This window comes from Pinus tabuliformis, chromosome 2_1 (genome assembly GCF_031772625.1).
Source record: "Pinus tabuliformis cultivar Carrire ecotype Pingquan chromosome 2_1, CPIR1, whole genome shotgun sequence".
NCBI classification, from domain to species: Eukaryota; Viridiplantae; Streptophyta; class Pinopsida; order Pinales; family Pinaceae; genus Pinus; species Pinus tabuliformis.
Window position 1 is genome coordinate 406,394,939 of NC_142299.1, and position 8,350 is coordinate 406,403,288.

Sequence of the window (8,350 nt, forward strand, 5' to 3'; positions counted from 1 at the left end):
CCCAGATATATGCAAATGACATAAGTTTGTTATCTAAGGATCATCATCCTTGTGACATGTATGAAGTGATGATGTTCAATGTAATTTTAAGTTGACCTCGTTAGAGTGTATGACAGACTCATGACATTTTGGTTTTTTTTCTTTTTACAAGATCACGTTGCTAGACCTAAATAGTATGTGGAGGGGACCAAAACAATGTGGATCATATGTATAATTAAAGGACCAAAAACTCAGGTGGAAATTTGGCGAAAGGGTTTGCAAGATATGCTAAAATAACTCTGTATAGTCCTACTCTGACCATCCCCTTTCCAACAGAAATCTTTTGCAAAGATATGTCAACCTTTTGTGTTTCTTGGGCTATGTTCTGAGCTCCAAGATGGATATAAATTGAGAGCAATGAGTCCAGTGGTATCCTGGGATCAGAAGGGTTAGGATGCCATGCAAATTTTGGGCTTGCAGAAGATCCCATGAACAACTCGTTCAACTTCAAGTCATCAGGAATGAAGATTTCATTTGGGGCACCTAGCTGGATATCTCCAGAACTTGTGTAAGCTGGCAATTTAAGAGGTCCTCTTTCAAGACATCGCTTTATTTTATCAGATAATTTGGTCTAGTGTTGAGTATTCAATTCCCTATGAGCACAAATTAGTCTGCAATCCACTTATATTAATCATTAAAAGAGAGAAAGTAACGGTATAAACTTCATTTAAATAGATCTACGTCACTAACACCCAAAAGTTCAATATGCTATGCTCTGTTCCAGAGGTTAAACCCTCATACTGTTCTTTCTCAAATTGTTAAAAAAAAGGCTGAGATTGTTATTCTGTTATTCTTTTTTATAGATTTTCTGCCCTCACTGTTTAGTGTTTTAATGCAACTCATTTTTTATTATAGATTTTGATGCCTTGTATTAGGTGGCAATTTGGCGAAAGGGTTTGCAAGATATGCTAAAATAACTCTGGATAGTCCTACTCTGACCATCCCCTTTCCTGCAGAAATCTTTTGCAAAGATATGTCAACCTTTTGTGTTTCTTGGGATATGTTCCAAGCTCCAAAATGGATATAAATTCAGAGCAATGAGTCGAGTGGTATCCTAGGATCAGAAGGGTTAGGATGCCATGAAAATTTTGGGCTTGCAGAAGATCCCATGAACAACTCGTTCAACTTCAAGTCATCAAGAATGAAGGTTTCATTTGGGGCACCTAGCTGGATATCTCCAGAACTTGTGTAAGTTGGCAATTTAAGAGGTCCTCTTTCAAGACATCGCTTTATTTTATCAGATAATTTGGTCCACTGTTGAGTATTTAGTTCCCTATGAGCACAAATTAGTCTATAGTCCACTTATATTAATCTTTAAAAGAGAGAAAGTAATGATATAAAGTTCATTTAAACAGATCTATGTCACTAACACCCAAAAGTTTGGTTAACCACTTTGCAGGTTGAAAATGGTTAAACATATGAAATGTTGCAGGGAATCATATGTTCAGTATCAGGGATGTTTTTAGGACTGGTGTATCAGCAAAAGACCTGTTTTCGTTGTAATTTTCAATTCAGTAATCATGATTATCATTGTGATTTTGAAAATTTTATAATTATTTTATGTTTAATTATTTTATATATTTGTTAATATTCATTTTCACTATAGTTTCACAGATTTAATACTTATAATTCTGAAAGTAAAACAATTAACTAAATTCCAGAACCTTATTTCTCTTTCCATTATTACAAGTTTATTTTAATAACCTATTGATATCCAAACAGTTAGAATGAGACCTGACCCTCTTGTTTCAAATACCTCTTAAATCTTCACCATGTGTAAATGATGGAGAGTCAACAATTTGCCTTCTGTGTTTAGAGTTTCAGTCAACGTCTTCATCATTACTTCGCTCCTGTTCATCATGTTCAGAAAAAGCATCAACAATAGCACTAGGAAGTAGGAAGTCTCTAATTCTGAAGAGACGAACTCATACCTGCAGAATCAGCAAGGACAATAGTAGTAGTGGAATATACAAGATTCCTAAATTCTATTTTTTTTTTTTCTGAGAAAGAAAAAGCATAATACAAGATTCCTAAATTCTATATCATCCACAGAAGCCAGATTCGTGCTATCTTCCATTTCAGTAAAAATAAAATAAAAAACATGAACTGCACATATATAGGCATTGGAAATATTTATGGTCTATAAGTTCAGATATAACATTAGAAATTCTAATTAAATAACAAGCACAAAAATGTTAAAATCTCCTTAAGTTGAGTAACGCGGATCTTTTGCAACTCCTTCTCGAGCTTATTATTTTTCAACTCCTTCTCGGGCTTATTATTTTTCAATAATTCCACCACATAATTTGCCACCAATGCAAGATCTGCTTTCGTCCTAGCATTCCACAAAGAGATAAATTTGAAGAACACTTCTGACATCGATTCCTAACATGACATATGTAAAATATGGAAATATAAGAAAAATGTAATACATCCCTCCATAAGAAAAATGTGATACATCCCTTTACAAACAAACATGGAAATGGGCAATAAAATAAAGAGAATAAAATACTGTAGTATAAGAAAATATTTAAAAAATTGATATCAATGTAATACTATGGGTTTTGATCCCTCAGTGTAATAATGTATATTTCCAATTTTAAAAATTTGGTAGATCTGTATAAAGCTAAGATGCAGATAATGTATAATTAATTTTGATTTTACTAATTAATATTGTGGAATGAATTTAAACTATAAATAGACATAGTCATATGAAATTGTAATTACACTAATTACACATTGATTGATGATCTAAGCACTTAGAGTTGAGTGGTCAATATTATACATCTAGATCTTCTAGCTTGATTTAAATATTAGTATTGTGTCATTTTAATAATGGGTTTCTCTCCTAATGTTGTACTTCCTTCTCATTATAAATATTGTGTTTGAATGGTACATTGATATTGTTAATTTACCACCGTTATATGTTGTTACAATCACTTCTACCCTAATTCTTATGTTTTATTAGCAATCTTTTAAAGCAATTTAATATCCTAATGATAAATAGCAATTGTAGATAGAATAATAAATTCAAATAATAAGAGACATGAATTCACACCACACAAGAGGCCATGGAAATATTGAATCCCAAATAAAGTTGGCATATACAAATAGGGTGTGGATAAATTCCAACCATTTAAATAGTAAAATTCTTCAAACACAAGCATTGCCAATGCAAATATATATGGATGTTTCAACAAAAGGCCAAATCAGGGTCTTTTGGTCAATAAAGGTGTCGTTTGTATATGGGAAATTCCTTGATCATTGTGTGTAATCTTAATGTTGATAGATATGTCTACTAAGTGGTTCCAGTTAATGGGGCATTGATTTGAGCGTTCAATATATTTTTATTCTTTATCAAAGTATTCTTTTGTTGTATTTGTGTTCTTCAATTTATGCCTTACGACGTTTCCTTTGCAACATTTGGTGCAAATGCTAGTTAGAAAAATTTAGTGATTATAATATGCATCACGTGTGAGGTTGGTATATGTTAACATTATTAATTCTACTTATTATAATAAATGGAGGTTAAATAATAACAAAGGTGTTTTTTTTTTTGTTCTCTTCCGGTTTAATAAAAAATTAGTTGTATAAGGAGTATAATGATATGTAAAGATATAATTAAAAGTGACAAATATATAGGTTAATTTCATTAATTTTAAAAATAAATATATTAATCATTTTTATTACATTTAATTAAATATTAAATTTTTAATTAAATTTTAAAATTTATATAATTTTTTTTCTTATTTAATTTGAATTGATTTTTTAATTAGATTTTAAAATTATAATATTTTTTTAATGAAAGAATAACAAAATATAGAATTTTATGAAATTGAATGTTTTGAATTTATATTAAATTAATACTTAGAATAATAAAGAGGTTAAAGAATAACAAAGTTATTTAAATTTTATTGGTTTTTCAAGATGTTTTAAAAATATTTAAGAATAGTAACTAATTAGATTTTAAAATTAATATTAATTTTATATTTTATATTTTGTGAATTATTATTTAAAATGTTTTATAGCTTAATTTAATATAACAATCGAAATATGAAATTAATTGAATAATAAAATTTAGATGGTATTAAAATTTATAATTATAAAATAATATGTTAAACCATTTCATTTAAACTTTTTACTTTAAATGAAAATTGGAAGATATTAAACTTTTTACTTAAAATGAAAATTGGAAGATATTAAAATTTATAATTGTTAAATAATAATTTAATTCAAAATTAAAAATAAATTTCACAAATTATGTGAAATCACCCTGACATGGAATATTGTGTCAATTAAAAAATATAAGGTTGAAATATTTTGGAGTAAAGTACTAAAATATTTATACTCGTTAAAAACGGTTATTTTATCTGGTTGGTAACACACATTAATTTTTATCTCAGCATCATCGACAGTAACTTATGAAGACAGCTAAAATGTCATAATATGTCGTTCCTTCCCAAGCTAATTTGATAGATTTGGATTATTCGAAGACTCAATAAAGTCGAATTGGATTATCGGAAGGTCTTTCAACATAAGATTTGGATCATTCGAAGACTCAATAAAGTCGATTTGGATTAATTGAAGACCTAACGAAGTCTGTTTGGATTTGACTATGATTTTGGATCATTTGAATACAATACAATAATACTTAAATATTGTGGTTAACCCATTCAATGACTCAAATTTAAACATCATTAAACTTTTTGGTTAAACCCATACAATCACTAACATTTACAATTAAATTGAAAATCACTAACATTTACGCAGAATAGACTTTTGTATTTTGATGCAGGGTACGGACGAGTTAGAAATAATAATCGCAATATGAACGTCAAATCAAATCAAATTCTTTTTCAACGGAATCTAATCCTTTTTAAATCTTCTTCAAATACGTGAACAGTCCAAAAGCTTTTCTTTCTTCAAATTAATTAGTTATTATTATCCCAGCCAATCAGCAGATATTGTATTGGGTTTCTGGTTAAATCAGTTTGGTTCGGCCTGTAATATTTTTATAGTTTAATATTGGAAAGTTTAATAACAGATATTGTATTGAGTTTCTGGTAAAAGTGGTTTAGATCGACAAGAAAATCTAATCTATAGTTTGATATTCTAAAATAATTTAATCTATCCATGTTCAATTTAATTATTTATAAAATTGAAAATATTATTGCTCAATATTTTAGAAATTATATTATATATTTAAAATAATGATACTTACCTATCAGTACCCACACGAGTTAAAAGTTACGAGCATGCATTGACAAGTCACATGATATTCCAATATTTTTTTGGTGGCGAAAATGGTGCTTGAAAATTTAATTTAGTCGGTGATGTGGGTTTTAAATGATAGCAGTTATTTGGCTTTCCTGCACATTCAGAACGAAAAAGCTTCAATGTATCATATTGAGATAATATAAAGTTCTAAATAGTATATAATACAGCTCTCAAGAACGGATAGATCTTGATCTTTTACACAAATTTGATAAGATAAACTGAGAAAGCGATTCCCCTACGAGGAAAAGAAAACGTCAGAGCAGTGACAAAAATCATCAGACATATACAAATATCATTGATATATGCATCAGATACCATAAACCATAAAAATCATCAGACATATACAAATATCATTGATATATGCATCAGATACCATAAACCATATCCTATATGAGTATCATAGATATAGGATAGATATATCCTATATGAGTATCATATATATGCAAATTCGTATATTTAATGTGCTCAAATTTCTGCACAGATTTATTAATATTAGTTAATATTAATGTTCATTTATTTATTTAATATTAATGTTGGGTTGTTTTTTCAATCAGGTAACGATCATTACAGAGCAAAAGAGTCATTCTATTGGACAGATTTGTAGAGTTCAAGTATCATAAATTACAAATTTTTTGGTTGAGTAGTCATAGCTATGTTTGAACCATGTTTTTGATGGTGAAAATAGATTCAGCACTATCAAAAACCTCTTAATCACCTAAAACCTTGAAATTTGATAACTATAATCTAGATTTACAAACCATTTTATCAAAATCATTAAAAAAACAAAAACAAAAAAAACAACCCGTTTAAACTACCCGGTAAACAAAATGGGAGGCAAATCTAAATATTTGCTTTCCACAGTTTTGAATTTTCAAACTATACTTTTGTACCCAACACGTACTACATAACCTCGGATTCGACCTTAATGGCTTAAATCACTTGTTGACCTCTTCATATTGGTGTCCGTTTTCAGAGCCAGCAGATTGTTGCTGCACACTCTTCACCTACTCTCAAGCATGCTGCAAATGTCAAAATGTGGCGATATTATTTATGATGTTAGCTCAGATTTATTTATTTAATTTATTTTGATATCAAACTATGAAGCAAATTTGTTGAATAAGTTGTATCCGGGAGGATTAAGAAGGCTGACGGGCAAATATTTATATGTACTCTTATCACAACAATGTATGCGCCTAGCCTTATCTATCTATGTAGTACGTTGTTCAATTCTCCAATAATACAAGGCTGCCTGCTGTAAAGGCGATTCTTTTTCTAACCATAAATACTGAAAATTACATTCTTGCAAAATTCATGCATTTAAATTTAACTTTTTTTCAAATTCAAACCTTTTTCGCATTTTCCTATTTCCCATTGATGTTATAAATTTCGTAGTATTATTATGATTTTCATGATTTAAACTTTGTCACGTTGTTTTCTAGAGAGTTTAAAAGCAGATTTATGAATTAAAAGAAATCTAATGGTGATGAGACACCGAATTGTTGCTATATTTTTTCATCAAAAAATTTAATAATTAATAACTTTCTCAAAAGCTTTTCTATTTCATAAAATTATGGATGATGTTTTTGAAGCATTATTAAATCAAAATTGTACTAAAAGGTAATTTGTATTACAATTTTTTTCATGTATTAAATGTATTATGTATTAGTTATATTTAAGTTAAGTGACAGGGACTAGCTACTATGTAGCATTTGTTAGAAATCTTATTTAATTTATGGAGACTTTTCATATTTGATTTATTTGATAGAAGAAAATAGTTTTGTTCATTTTGGATTAATTATTATTAGAAACATTGTCCATAAGTTCTTGGGTAAGACTGGGTACATTTTTAAGGCACTCTTAAATGTCAAGTTATCGGTTCAATTCCCCTTCCTATTAAGGTGTTATATTTGATTTATTTTATAAAAGAAAACAGATTTTTAAGTACATTTTTAAGGCTCCTAAATGTTAAGTCCCTCCTATTCCCCTCTTATTTGGGTGTTATTTTTGGACATAACTAGAATATATTTCATATATATAAGATTTCTTAACTGATTTATAATATTTTATTATATTTAATTTATTTTCTAAAATAAAAGTAGATTTTTTTTTTAAGGTTTATTTTTCTTTATAAATAATAATAATAAATTAATAAATGATTAAAAGTCTTATTCCATTTATCAAGTCTTTTCATATTTATTTGATTTTCTAAATAAAAATAGAGTCTTTTTAATAGGTTTCATTTTTCTTTATATATAAAAATGGATTTAGGAAAAGGTAAGATTTAAAGCCTATCTCTCTACACGCTATTAATAAGTTATTTTAAATCCCTAGGATTTAATTTTTGTGTTTAACATTATTATTTAACATTTAAAATAAAAAAAATTAATTATTTTTTAATTATATTTTGAAATAAAAGAAATGGAATATTGTCATAAAAGATTTATATTTTTATAATTAAATATTTATTACAAATAGATATATCACACTTCCGAATATAGTAAATGTGATTCAAGAGTAAATTTCAAGTAAATTTACAATCTTAAGCATTAATAAAATAATTGATCATTTACCAATAATATAATTTTATATATACATTATATTTATTTTACAAATAATATAATTTTGCATATACATTATTTTCATTTGGTAATAAAATATGGTTTATGTAATGATAAATTCATTCTAAATAAATTAAAAAATTTAATATGTTGTTTTAAACAAATATATATTTCTTTACATAATCTAGAAAATAATTTAAATACGATGAAAAAAGAGATAGCGAGAGAAAAAAACCTATTAAGCATTCACTAAAATGATTTAGCCTCGGACTAAACTCAAACCTTAAAAACAGAGACGTGAAGAAAATAGTAAGAGGACTCCCCAACAAAACTAAGTCATCCCCGAAACCCCCCAAAGCCCCATGATATATATTGTATATTAAATTATAGTGTAACTGTGAAATATTTAGTAAAATTAAGTGATTATAATATACATCACGTCAGAGAGATTGGTATATGTTAACATCATTGATTCT